At 42.4% G+C, this 14,302-nt stretch overlaps 2 long non-coding RNA genes and 1 pseudogene across 4 annotated transcripts in view; 1 reads left to right on the top strand and 2 right to left on the bottom strand.

Moving 5' to 3' along the window:
- The window catches only part of Gm32753, a 28,553-nt gene that overhangs the window by 4,960 nt on the left and 9,291 nt on the right, over positions 1–14,302 (bottom strand). Inside the window, exon 1 of one of the 2 annotated variants that reach the window (XR_867306.3) lies at positions 3,759–3,948. The exons of the other annotated variant lie outside the window; for it this stretch is intronic. This is a non-coding gene — a long non-coding RNA (predicted gene, 32753). Of the gene's footprint in view, positions 1–3,758; positions 3,949–14,302 lie in introns of those variants that run through there. 2 annotated transcript variants of the gene reach the window in all.
- Gm40055 overlaps positions 1–14,302 on the top strand; it is a 74,699-nt gene that overhangs the window by 57,843 nt on the left and 2,554 nt on the right. For both annotated transcript variants that reach the window (XR_003954485.1, XR_003954486.1), the window contains one exon: positions 11,872–11,993. This is a non-coding gene — a long non-coding RNA (predicted gene, 40055). The remainder of the gene's footprint in view (positions 1–11,871; positions 11,994–14,302) is intronic.
- Gm18867 (predicted gene, 18867) lies at positions 10,508–11,677 on the bottom strand (annotated as a pseudogene).

Here is a 14,302-nt window from a genome sequence, read left to right as displayed (position 1 = left end):
GAACCACAGCTAAATTCCTGTTCTGTCTGGATTGACGCACTGCCTGGAGGCAGGCAGGCAAACAAGATACGAAGATATGGAAACAAAATCAGAGCATGAAAAGACATTTTCAGAGGGGGACAAAAAAAGGCGCATAAAGAAAATGGCACAAGGCAAAGGAGGCCCCTGGTGTTGCAACTTGCTCTGCCCAGTGGGTGGAATCCTCTCTGAAAGATGACCCTGGCCAGGACCTGTGGATGTGAGAGAGAAATTCCCTGAAGAGAGAAACACCCAGGTCCATGCTCTAGTGCCTGGCTGACCTGAATATGTTTATAGAAAGAAGGTAGGTGTATGTGGCTAGGGGTTAGTTGCACCCTGGAGAGAGCCCTGTAGATAGGCACTGAACTCTATGGAGAGAGAGATAGCATAGGGATTACTAACCAGAAGGATGTGGAAATTCATCTGAACAGAGCATCTTATTCCTGATTTTGAATAGCCACGGTTACATTGGAGTGAAGCTTGTTCAGAAGCAGAAGACACACTAGAACAACTCTTATTGTGGCTTCTTCAGCTATGAGATGCTGGACATACAACTGGCATTGAATAGAGTTGGGCTCAGTTTAGAGATGCTGGCAGAGAGACAAGCCTCAATGTGAACCACCCAGCCTACTTCCTGGCTGACTTCTGCAAGACATTCACTTGAACCAAGAGAGCAATTTGAGCAATTTTATTTAGTAGGAAATAATTCGTTTTGGGAGAACATGTGGGTATCTTTGGTGCAGACCCTCCTGTCTCACTGTGCCTCCTTAAAAGATGTGTGCTGTCTGCTTATGACCCTCCCCTCTCTGCAAATCCCCGCACACGTGTGATTTCACCTCCTGCCCTTCATGGCAAGCAGGGAAAACATTCCACACTAAATCTCATTTACATGCATTGACTTGTGGCTAACTAGATGATATGCTGTTATGGCTTGTACTCATTTAGTTGACATTTATTTTTATTTTATACTTTAATTCTCTGTTGTTGAAAACTTTTTTCCAAGTCAGGCCCCACACATTGTGGGAAATTCATATGCTCTGTGTGGCTGTGGAGCTGGCTGCAAATAGCTTGTGACCAGACCTATCTGTGTGGCCCAGTCTGGCTGGCAGTCTGTGAATAAAACTGTCTCCATGTCACTGCACATGAGATGAACTGCAGTGTCAGCAGGTTTCCATGACACCCACCGAGGGTTGTGAAAGACGCATATCTCCCACACTCCATTTGTTACAAGAGCAAACAGCACTGTCTGTGCCCACCTCCTCTCACTGGATCCTTTCACTCACGGATCTTCTGCAGCTCCAGTGATCCCAACAACCCAAACCTCAGAGCTGTAGGCACTGATCCATAGTGCCCATGAGCAGAAATTCTGGGCCTTGCCATGGCTAACTAGAGCAACATCATTGATTTGCTCTGAAACACACAGGAAGAGGTGAGGCACAGGCTAGAACAAGAGAACAGGTGAGATTGAAGATTCTAGGTGGAATCTTGAGGGTAGGGATGGAAGAGAGAGCGCTAATATAGAATCACTGATCTACACAGTGAGTCACCGATGTAGGAAAATGCCAGGAAGGCAAGCCTATGCCAAGAACGTTCCAGAAAAGCAGTCTCATTCACCTCTGATGCAGCACAGGCTCCCCAGGGTCCCTCCCTTCCTATCTAACACAGTTTTCACCCAGCCTTCCCACAGCTGTCCTCTGCAGGTCCAGCACTTTTGAGACAAGACCCCCTCCCCCATGGAGACCTTCAAAACTGAGGAGCAGAGATGAGATTGAACCCAACAGCGTTAGCGTCTGACGTCTTCTTCTCCAATGGCCGTGAGCACATCTGTATCCATAGGCCTGGGCCGCAGTTTGCTCGCTTGTAAAGCAGCGTGACCATTCATTTCTATTTAAATTGTTGTGGAATTTTCTAAGGCCAGAACATAAGCTCTCCATGAACGCTTAGCTATTAGCATTACAGAGCACTGTCAAAACAGGGTCACAGGTCACAGAACTGTAGTGTGTTCTTAACATTTTTGTTTAACAAATGATAAGCTTTAATTTAAAAAAAAAATGCAATGGTATGTAGCTGTGGATCTCACAGGTAATTGCAGCTCAGGTTTTTTTTTTTTTTCTTTTAATTAACTGAAAGAATTCTAGAGGTAGAACCAGTACAGTCACGAGGCACGCCTGGGTTTAGAATTGAAGAGAAGCATCTGCGCCTAGGACTGTATTCATAACCATGGTTGAAAGCAATGTTCAAAGCCTAAGTTTATGGTTCCTTATGAATATTTGTCTTCAAACCAAATATTTCCCCTGGCCTCTTCCAGGCATATGACAATCATTTCTAGAACTGAATGGTTGGTGGGCTTCTATATGTCAACACATGCACAGTGGCGAGGGACTCACATAAGAAGACAGTCCAAAGGGACATATAATGCAAGACTAAGACTCCTTTGACCTCGACACAAAGCGGATGGGTCAAGAGCAGGAGCAGTAGACAGATTTCCTTCCCTTAACTCACAACTAGGTTCTAACTCACACATAGGTGGTAGGTGTGTGAGAGACAAACCAAAGAAGTCCACTTCCTGGCCACAAGCAGGGCCCTAAGTTCCAGCAGACAATAGTGTATTAGCCTCAAGTGGGACACGAGGGAACTTCCCCTGGAAATATCACTGCCGTGTGTTCAGGGTTTGATATCTGCTATAGGGCCTGAAGAACTTTAAAGCAGGCATCTCGCCTGCTCTCAGAGATGTGAATAGTGCATACCAAGAGTAGAGCATGCTAGCCAACTTTCTTTTTTTTTTTTTTTTTCTTTTTTTTTTTTTTCCATTTTTTATTAGGTATTTAACTCATTTACATTTCCAATGCTATACCAAAAGTCCCCCATATCCACCCACCCCCACTCCCCTGCCCACCCACTCCCCCTTTTTGGCCCTGGTATTCCCCTGTACTGGGGCATATAAAGTTTGCTAGCCAACTTTCAAAGACCCTTTCATCTTTGGAAGTCTATGGTTCTGAGGTAATGCTGAATATTTCCAACCCCTCTCATGGCCAGGCAGTGGTGGTGCACACTTTTAATCCTAGCACTCAGGAGGCAGAGGCAGCGGCAGCCAGATCTCTGAGTCTGAGACCAAGTCTGGTTTGCAGAGTGAATTCTAGGACAGCCAGAGCTACACAGAAAAACCCTGTCTGGGAAGGGGTGGGGCGAAGAAAAAGAAAGAAAGAAGGAAGGATGGAGGGGAGGAGGGGGAGAGAGGGAGAACGAGAAATACAGGATCTAGCATAGTGTTCTTTCCTGGTCCATTTTTCTAATTCACTAAGCTTGATGTGAAATTCAAATTTTCTCTGCCTTGTAGATCTAATGATTTAGAACTACATTTTTTTTTTAGAGTGGGGGGCCTACCATTTTATTAAAAAACAGGAAATAATTTATTGTTGCTCTCTGCATCATGGTAACTTAGCACATTATTTTTGGCATGAACAAATTTGGAGAGTTTCCATATTTTATATTCATTTATTTTACCTTTTTACAGTTATCATTGAAGTTGATAATAACTCTCTTAGAAGAAATTAAGACAAGGACAACAACATAGCTGCTATTTTTGTGAGAGCACAGTATAACAAGCCACCACAAAATGGCACTTCTTGAGACAGTATTTTCTTATCTTGTAGGGTTTTATGGGTTGATTGGGCTCAGCTGAGTGGCCCTTCTCTGGTAGAGGCAAACAGGGCTGACATGACTAACACAACATCTGCTACCTCAGCAATATGGTGGGAAGGCTGGAGCTTGGCTGGGTATCTTCTCCAGGTGTTCTTTTGCAACAGGACATCCCAAGTGCTTTATATGAAGGCTTGGCACTCCAAATTCTGAAAGAGGACAAAGCCTTATTGATAAGACCTCACTAAAACCCTGCTAGTATTCCAACAGCCAGAGCACTACAAAGGAGCTTAAGACAAGGGATCCAGGGCTCATTGGAGTCACTACTATAACAGCCAACCATAGCCATATACCATGTCTTGCTTTAGGTATTTTATGTCTATTCATTTTTGTTTTATAAACCAATACAATCTGGAAAAGAATATACTTAGAATCCTCATTCTAAAATGAAGAAAAGGAGACACTAGTTGATTAAGTTTCTTAATGGAAGTCTCACTGGCAGAAGGGGTGGAACTAAATTAGAATCCAAGCTATCTAATTCCAGAGAATAAACTTTAAGTCCGAAGGTGCAAGCATAAGAAGTTAGCAACTTCAGAAAGTAAATGATATCTTTAAAAAAAAAATGTTTAGCTTGTGTTTTGAGGCAACTTTTGCTTTGAGGACTTATACACTCAATATCAGAATAAAAATCCTGTCTCTTTTCTAAAAGGCAAGTGGCACATATCTTACTTCTTTTAAAATTTAATTCACAATCAGGCACGAATCCCAGCATTTGGGAGGCAGAGATGGCAAATCTTTGAATTTGAGGTTAGCCTGGTCTACAGAACGAATTCCAGGACAGCCACAGCTACATAGAAAAACTCTTGTCTCAAAAAAAAAAAAAAAATGAATTCACATTGTCAACATTTCTAGTTTGATCAGTTCCTTTGACTTGGACTTGAGTTTAAATTTTACCTCTCCTTATTTGTTGTGACTCAGTTTCCCCAACTATAAAGTGGTAACAGTAATATCTGATTTACAGGGTTATAGTAAGGATTGAGTGAGACACTTCAGTGAGCATTAAGTACCTAGAATTTCCTGATGCATAAATGTTCATAGCTACATGCAGGAGCATAGTGAACAGAACAGAGTGTAGTAGGCTGTGAGTCAGATTCAGGGCACTCACTACAGCTCCCACAATCCCACTGGAGCACACTTAGGGCAGTGGGTCTTAAGGATAAGTTGACCTGGGAAGTGAGGAAAATTACTCAGCTCAGAAAGGTGCTTGTCACCAAGCTTGGGACAAGCTTCTTTGATTCCTGCAAATTGTCCTCTGACCTCGACATGTGTGCAGTAGCAGCCCCCCACCCCCAACACTGTCACACACAAATAATGTGACAACAAACTTTTAGTAGACCCTGGAATCAACAGATTAAAGATGGGGAAAATGATTGGGTTTTTGCACTACATCCTACAAACACGAGAAAAATAAACACTTCAACTGTTTAGATCTCATAACTACTGGTGGACATGGGTCTAGGGTAACTGAGCCATTCTAACTTGCCCAGGCTGTGTCTATAAGAAGGCCAAGCTCTAAGCCTTTTCCGGGGCATCTCCAGACATGGCATTTGAAGGATGAATTAGTTGTAGAATCCAGATATGAGGAAACACAAAGACAGGAGGAGTGGCTTTCAACCCTTAGTTTCCACTGCCTGGTTATGCTAGTAGCTGCCTGTGGAGGCTGAAGCAACTTAGCTGTAAGAAATAGGGCTTCTTCTTCTGGAATGTGGAAGATGTCCTTTCCCATACTATTATGGTCACCATTCTACACATGAGTCATGACATCCCTAAATTATAGCCACAACATTATGAGCAACAGGATAAATTCCTCACTTCCTCCTTTCATCTCTTAAGACTGGAGGAAGAGGGATGGAGTGGTGAGGCCACTTACCCAGAAACAATAAATTGAGGGTAGGGGATGTGCCTGTGCCAGGAAAGGCAGCTGGCCACAGACTGTACCGAAATGCTCACAATACAGACAAATCTCTCCTCCACAGAGCTAGGAGGGAGGACAGAGTGAAGGAGCACAGAGATTGAGAAGACCTAAGATCTGCGCATTGCATTCTGTCGCGGTAGTGTATTGCCTAATCTTCTCGGAGAATGAGGATGCTTTTTCCAGGGAACAATTTACTGTTGGCTTTTAAGTAGTTTCCTATAACTCACATAAATATATTTCCTGTGATCTCACAGGCCTGAGCAACTCTTGGGTGCAGTTCCTCAATGGTCTAATGACATTTCTCTTCTCTCTTTTCTTTCTTTCTTTCTTTTTCAATTTATGTGCATTGGTGTTTTGCCTCCATGTATACATCTGTATAAGGGTGTCTGAGCCCATGCAACTGGGGTTACAGACAGTTATAAGATGCCATGTTGGATCTGGAAATTGAACCTGGGTCTTGAGGAAGAGCCACCAGTGCTCTTAACTGATGAACTATCTCCAGCCCTGAGGCTTCTTTTTGGTCATCTAGGTAAACCTGTCTTGTCACCTGTAAAATGAGTAACATGGCACCTGTATTGTAATATTTTGGGAGTAGCCAGATAAAGCTGATTACACCTTCCTTTCTGTTATCCTTCTCCTACATGTCAGTCTGGCATCTGATACACCCCTGGAGTGGACTCCCATTTTCATCTTCTCTGTATTTCTTCATGCTGGTACATCATCTCTCATATAGACTAGATCTCAAGCCTTCATCAGATTTTCCTATTTAAAATGCCAGGGGGATCTTTCAGAGTACACAGTAACCATCCTCCTTCCAAATCACATCAGTAGCAGTTAGGATCCAAACCCTAGCAGAGCACCGAGGCCCCATGGCCCCACAGGCCAGCCATCTCCACTTCCCACTCCACCTAAGGGTCCATACACAGCTCTCTCCTAAACTGCTAGAGCTGCCTTGACCCCCAGACTCTGTATATCACAAGTCTCTTGTTCTATATAAAGGGTTCAACTTTCTTCTACCTAGAACATTTTTTATAAACTTTTCAAGACTCAAGCCAGTAATCATTTCTTCTTCCTTTTCACCTGAGAAGACTCTTGCTTTCTTGTTTGCATCACATCCTGTATTCCCAGGAGGCCCCTTTCCTTTCTTTCAGAACAATTGTTCCTACACTGTTATCATTCGCTGTAGTAATCAATATAGATCCAGTGTGCTGCATGGGTCGGCAGAGAAGAGAGACTCAAGATGAACTGACAAGTGTCCCTATAGCATTCATTCTCTTCCCCCCCCCCCCCCACTCCCTTTTACATAGCAGGTTTCCCTGCTCAGATCCACTTTCCAGTCTTAATAAGTCAAACTTCCCTTCAGGAGCAATGGCAGAATGAATGAATGAAACCCACAGCACAGTAAGGAGCCAGGACTTCAAACACAAGGAGGAACACAGGGACTAAGAACAATCAACGCACAATGCCGGCCGTCTTCACAGCTTCCCTTTTATCTGTGGTTGCGCACTAGATATTTCACAGAAGTATCTGGGGCTGTTCTTAGCGCTGAAAGCATCTAGAAAATACGATGCATTTGAAGAAGAAAATGAGAACAAAAAATACTTTAAATATGGCAGAGAAATAAGTACCTCTGTCTCCTGGAATCCAGACTGTTCAGTGTGAGAGGGGATGGGGAGGGAAGAGGACACTCTGCCTCATTCTGCTGCTCGTTTCAGAAGGAGCTAAAATCCTTGCTGGTTCTCAGATGGTTGCACAAATGCCATCTGAGGATGAAGCTTCTGCGTGAACCAGTGTTTGGAGCACATATCTGCCCTTGGAAGGCATAGCAATCCAGGTATATTTTTGAACAAATGCTTTCCTTTGTACAGAGGGTTTATGATTTAGGAGGGCTGACTTTCCCCCTCTAATGGTACAAAAGTATTAGGTGTTTTACAGACTAGCTTATATGTGGTATTATATTCTCTTGTCATACTAAGTAAAGGTGACACATCCCAGTATCCAGTCAGCCAAGTACTACAAAGCAAACGACTGTTTGATGCCTGTTCTTCATCATAGTTAAGCTATGATATCAAATAACCTAGGGTGCTAAATGCACTTTCTACTTATGGTCAACTTCTGGTGGGTTTATTGGGCTATCAGGCCAATCTAAAGAGAGGAATATCTGCATTTTTCCCCAGCTTAAAAAATCAATTTATTCTTAATTTTAAAAACTAACAATGAGAAAGTCTGCAGGACTCTCTTACTCTTAGTAGAAATCCCTGGTGTTTGGGATCATGAGATAAGCACAGGCATTTGGAGGCTGGGTTCTAGCTCTGATCTGATCCTATCTAGCAGATGCGGATGTTTCTCAGGTTCACCACCTCACTAGAATTTGCTTCTGCAATGACTTTTATCAGGCAATCATTCTCGGTGTTTTAATGAGGAAATAAATTAAGTGAATGGAGAACTTTAAAGTCTATGAAGAAAAGAAATTAAAAGCAAAAGACAACTTTGAAGAACACTGAAAAAAATTCTACTCAGTCGCTCCCAAAGAAACATGTTCATGATATAGGCATAATCATAAATGAATTTAAGTGTCTGGCTCTGTGAAAGAAACCACATACAACAGGTTTCATACTGCACAATTCTTTTTTTTTTTTTGAGTTTAACTTTCTCATTATAAATAAGACAATTGGGGAAGGGGATTAAGTTTCAAAAACAGTAACACTTATTTTGGCAAAATCTAAAGTACAAGCTATTATATCCAAATTAAAAGGCACTATAAAATAACCCATAATATTGGGGGGGGACACAAACACAAGATACAATATGTCTGAACTCTTGAAATTATAATTTAAGGGTAAAAGTTGAAAAATATGGTGTTTTAGCTAGAGATTAAGTGAACCTTTTTTCCTGTTTCTCCCAAGTCAAAAACTCCCAGAGTTTAAGATTTAATCACACTTCAAAGCTTTTCTCTCAATACAAAAGAGCCACTAAATACACACAGAATACTTATTTGTTAATAATCTTCTTGGCTTATCCAACGTGCAATGTACACAACTTGAAAGATACAATTTGGGGTGAATATATACAAACTGAAAAACCACAACTCCCAGGTTTTAAAATATACTCTTAAACCATAGTACACACAGGTCATTTTTATTTCTCATGAGGATGTCACACTGTCATTTAATCATCAAACTTCCTTAGAATGACAAGAATTGTCAGTTGCCAATCTGAATGGAACTGGGACTGGAGATACAACTTTCAAAATAACTTCATTTCTTAATGGCTGAGTAAGGTCATTATATTTGTTTGCATTCTTCAAGTTTTAAGTACCCAACAACCTATCAAACTCAAGGAGCCTAAATTAAATGGTGTAACATCCAAAAAAGTAGCCAATTACCTCACTACAAGCCATTCATAGCCCAAAGTCTGAAGAATAACCAAAATCAAATCTTTACTTTTTTATAACTGTATAAATGTGATCCAAATGTGTCCACCACTAGTTTTTCTGAAAGAAACGTTATAAATAAGCAGAGCCAAAGATCACCTAACAAAAATCCCAACAGCAAGCATGAGAAGCCCTCTTTTGAACTGTTGATCAGGGTTGTCCAAGAGACCTCCCCCAAAATAAATTACAGACTACTGCGATTGCCATTGACTGCCCCCTGTGGGTAGGAAGTGAATTCTTAGAGCTGAAGAGACCACGCACTGTAAAAAAGGTCGCAGAGGCCCCTGAGGTGAAACTGCCATGAAAGCCACCTTCCTCAGGTCTAGCTTTCATGGTACCATGTAAGCTTAAAAGAAAGGAAACCACCAACAGTCCTGCCCAGCTACGACACTTAGGGACCATGACAATGGCTGCTATGGCACAGTAATCCTAAGGTTGGTGTAAACGAGCAGCTCTCTAATTAGACTTAAGACCAGCCCGCAAGGGGGAAATCATACCTAGCAATGGAAACCTGGCCAACTCCCCAAGGCTGGTGACAAAGTCATGGATCTTGGAGGACAACCTGCAACTGCCACTTTACTCAATCAGAACAATCCCTAACTACACTGTAAACATTTGTCCAGGCTACTGTCTTCATCTGATGGTTGCGCAACACCATTACATAGACAAGTATCATAAGAAAGTCATACACTCAAAAGAATGAGGAGGAAAGAGCGAAGTGATCTGCTTTTTAAAAGATTGTTTGAAGCTCAGAGCTCAAGGACCCAGAGAAGGCTCGAACCACGTTTTTCACACCCCAATCATAAAACACAGATGTTTTATCTCCTTTCAAATGCCTCGCCAAAGCTCTCCAAGTTGAAATGACCAGGGAGAAAAAAGAAAGCCATGCATCTGAATTAATAGGATTGTGATTTTAAAACAGGAAACTGCAAAAATGTGAAAACAGGAATTTTGGGATTTTTCTGTGTGCCCTCTTCATAGTTATTCATGATATAGGCAATACCACTTGTGAGCACAGATAAATATTTCTTCACAGATGCTAGCAAATGTCTTTGTAGCCAAAAGATACTAATGCACATCTTGCCACCAGTGGGCCCTGCCTCCTACCAAGAAGAAAAACTAACTAATTATTTTTTTGGAGGATCGTTTTCAATTTGACATCATCTTTTACATACTAAGGAAAAAATAAAAAAATAAAAAGACCAACTCAAAAAAAAAAAAAAAAAGCAAACTACAACTACTCACTGATATGTATGGACTCCCTAGATTCTCATTGGGCTTAATTATAGACCACTCACAGTAAGAGCTTTTAAGTATCAAGTGTAGCATGAGGTTAAGCCACTTTAGCTCTTGTACATATGTGTTGTACTTCTGGCTGATAATGGAGAAAAGTTTGCAGCATTACACTGTTAAGCTAAGTTGCATCCATCCTTTTAAATGGCGTCAATACCAATGTCATCATCCTTGTTGTCAGACTTCACAGTTTCAACTTGCTACACTGGCAGTCTTCAAATATACCACCTCAATATTTTCATCTTCATCTTCTTCCTCGCCACCAGAAGATTTGTCCTCTGCTTCCTTCAACCATTTAATAAATGGCTCTGCTTTGACACAAATCTCTTTGGCAAGTTCTTTCGAGATGCATTTCTTAGAGGCCTTTTCTGACCAGCTGGTAATGACCTCCTCGTCTAACAGGTCTGCATCGTACATCGCCTTCAAGATACGTGGAATCTTGGAGATCAGCTGAGTTTGACGCATTGCTACCACACATCCCAAATCATGAAGAAGGTACTGCTAAGCCTTTTATTGTTATGACAAAATCTTAGAAAATGGTGCTTGTATTTCTTGATCTGCTCTCTTCCCATCAAAGAGAACTTCTGTCGAAATAAGAAGACCCATGGCTTTTACATCCATCCTTTCTGCCTCAGCCACAATCTCTTTATCAGATGAATCAACAATGCCCTCTTCTTTCTTTTTCTTAGCAAAATCGAACAGTATGCCTTTGAGCTTCCTCAGTTGTTTCCTCCCCCCAATCATCATCTTCCTCCTCTTCCACAGCACGTGGAGGACTAATTTCATTTGCTGGTGGCAGTGGTGGTGTCTCACTGGTGGATCAGAGCCATTTTCCTTGTCCTTGCCCTTTCCATTTTTCCTTTCTTTTTTTCCTATATTAGTGTCCCTATTCTCAGGTGGGTTTTTGAGAATGAATGTACAGAGTTTATGATGTGTGTCAAGCATGCCTCGGTATCCACAGGCTTTATAAGAATTACCTATTGTTTGCTTCTTTGGATTGACATGCAGGTCTGTTTCAGGATTCTCACACTCAAGACAGAGAACAATTTTTTTAATGAATTCATCCAACATGTCCTGCAGCTTATGTGCCTCATGAGATCCATTGACATTGTAACTCATTCTTAACATCAAACTGGGTCTATGCTCCCAGCTCACAACCAAAACATTTGGTGGGATACATTGGAGGCCTTTGCAACAGCAACCATGTTGATTATAACTGTCTTGATTCCATTTCCTTTGCCCTCAACCTTAGTAATCAAACGGGGCATCTTGTAGCAATAGAACTGGTTTCACAAGCTGCGGTTGGTGTTGGCAGACATTTTGGCTTATTAGTGACTTTATCAATAAGATGAACAGGAACAATTCTTTGATTGCAACTTTTTGGTATCTTCTGTCTGGAGAAGAAGGGATGACATAAATGACTGCAAGAGTTGTTATTGATCTCTGACATGAAAAAATTTTCACCACTGAGGCTGTAAGCTTCTTGCTTGTATACTATGTTTCACCTATACAGGTACCAATGGCTGTGCAACAGCTCATTTTCGTCAAATAAAGACATAAACCCAACACAGCTCGCCCAGGACTGGGAGGAAAAGGTGCTGGAACCCGGGACCCAAGCCCTGAGCGGGACCAGAGGTGAGTGGAGGCACGGCTGTGCAGCTGCTGTCTCCAAGCAGCAGGAGGAACTGTCCTAGCATCCCTGTCCACACCAGCAACACCGAACCTGGTGAGTTGGCAGGGATGACCTGGTAGGGACAACCTGGCCGTGAGCAGCAGGTGGTGCCTCCCCGTCCCCCATAACCATCAGTGATCTTACCCAGCACTGGAATACATGATCCCTGTTGATTTGCCAGGGAAGATATGCCCACTTCTGCAGTAATGGTGTGACTGTTACAAGGTGAGCAACTGCTTTCTTGTTGAATTTGTGGAGGCCTGCTCTACAGGGGGAATTTCACGACTGGTTTTTGTAAACCTGGTCAGAAGCCTTTTGCTGGGGAGGTTGTAAGTCCTAGGGTAGAGCTTACTGTTGTTATTTTTGCTACATTCTCATGTTGTTAATTTGATTTCTCAATGTTGATGTTGATACCCATAGAACTTGGGTGTCTCTCAACTGTGGTTAGAGAAGCTTGCTTTTGAAGTGGGCAGCAGTCAATGCAGAGACTTAGTCAAAGTGCTGAGAATAACTGGGAGTGCTCAGGACTACATGGGCTAAACAGGGAAGCATTGTTATCACACACACACACACACACACACACACACACACACACACACACACACACCCTAACCCTGGCCAAAGCTTGGAGAACATTATGGAGGATGTGAAAATGGTGTAAGAGGCAGTGGATGCAGAGGAGTGTTGTAAAATGTATCTCTAGACAAGGCATGGCTATTGCTCTCATGAACTGCCAGCAGCTGTGCTAGCCTGCACAAGACCTGCACAAGATGAAGCCAGCCAGAATTCTAGCTTAGATCAAGGAGACATTCTTGAGGCCTCAACCCTTACTGAGGATAGCCCCTGGGGGAGGGAGAAAAGTTCTTTTAGGGGATATGGCCACTGACAGATTTCCCATGGATGGCTCCATTTCCATGCACATACAGGTATCCCAACGTGGATTTACTGGGTTATCGACAACAATAACAAAAAGACATGATCTTGAGAATGGCCATATTGGTAATACCAGAGGAGAGCAGGAGGGTAAATGAGGGTAGGTTTGTATTTTACTATATATGTGTATGAGTTTCTTGAAGAAGAAAAAAAAACTCCAAGAAAATATTTTCTATGGCAGATAGTCTTTGAAAAGAGTTCTGCTGCTAAAAGCCAGTGTCAACCAGTCAGAAACCAAGTGTCTCAGATGGGTTAGTAGTCAAGGGTAGAGGTAGGTGTGTTAGGAGAGCAAAGCCTCTGTTAATGATGGTGATGGTGGTGGTGGTGGTGATGATGATGATGATGGTGGTGATGATGATGATGATGACTTCCCCAGATCTATTATACTGAAAGACGGAAACCAGAAAAGAAAAGCCATATTGGAGACTACAAATATCTACTTTCTCTGAGTAACTCCTAGTCTTTTCTTCCTGGGAATTCTGTCTTAATAACAATTCTACATTCTCGGTATCGAGGATCGCAGGTGTGGAAGCTGTTGTCAGCCTGGCAGGACCAGCTGAGTGGTGCTTTCAGTGGGATACCTTGCTTAACCCAAAATAAGCACCTGACAGGTTTTACTGGCCTCTGCATAGCGGTGAGAACACAGTGATGAACAGCTCTGGAAACTTCTGTTAGCCTACAGAGGTGGTTTCATGCTGACTTCTCTGCTTGCCTCCACAAGCCTGAACTAGGGGTTGGGAAACCTTAATGCTGGAATCCCTTTGATAGCCTCCCCTCCCAACACACACATTCTTACACATCATTCCTATAACTTGTTATTACCAGCTGCCCAGTTTTTCCATTCCTGGCTGAGTGCTGGGTATTTTAAAGTTTATTAAAACTCCTTGAGTTTTGTTGGCAAATATCAGGACTGGCTGAAGATATTAGTTGGAAGAAATGAAATAATTCTGTCCCTGCACCTCACATCTCACATCCAATGTGCAGATCACTGTGTGCTCAGAGGTTCTCTGAAGTCCAGGTGCTCTGGACACTGCCTTACTGGAATGCCCACTCCTGCCCACCCTCCTCCACATGCTAACAGGCTTCCATGAACCCCATCAGAAGCCAGCTTGTATCCTGTGACACATTTTTATATGTGTCTTCCTACGTGCCAGTTAGAGCTACTTAGGTACAATTAATGCCCTCCGTCCCCTGCTATTTAAACTGGCATCAGTCAGGAGAGAGATCATTTTAATTTCTCTATACCAAATTCTTCAATGACTTCTCCTTGCCTTCCTCCTAGACCCCACCTTCTACTATCCTCTGCCCCCAGGCTCTACGCTGTCTTAACTTCTCCTAC

This window comes from Mus musculus, chromosome 3, assembly GCF_000001635.26.
Source record: "Mus musculus strain C57BL/6J chromosome 3, GRCm38.p6 C57BL/6J".
In the NCBI taxonomy this organism is placed as follows: domain Eukaryota; kingdom Metazoa; phylum Chordata; class Mammalia; order Rodentia; family Muridae; genus Mus; species Mus musculus.
This window is presented reverse-complemented; position numbering and strand designations above follow the sequence as displayed.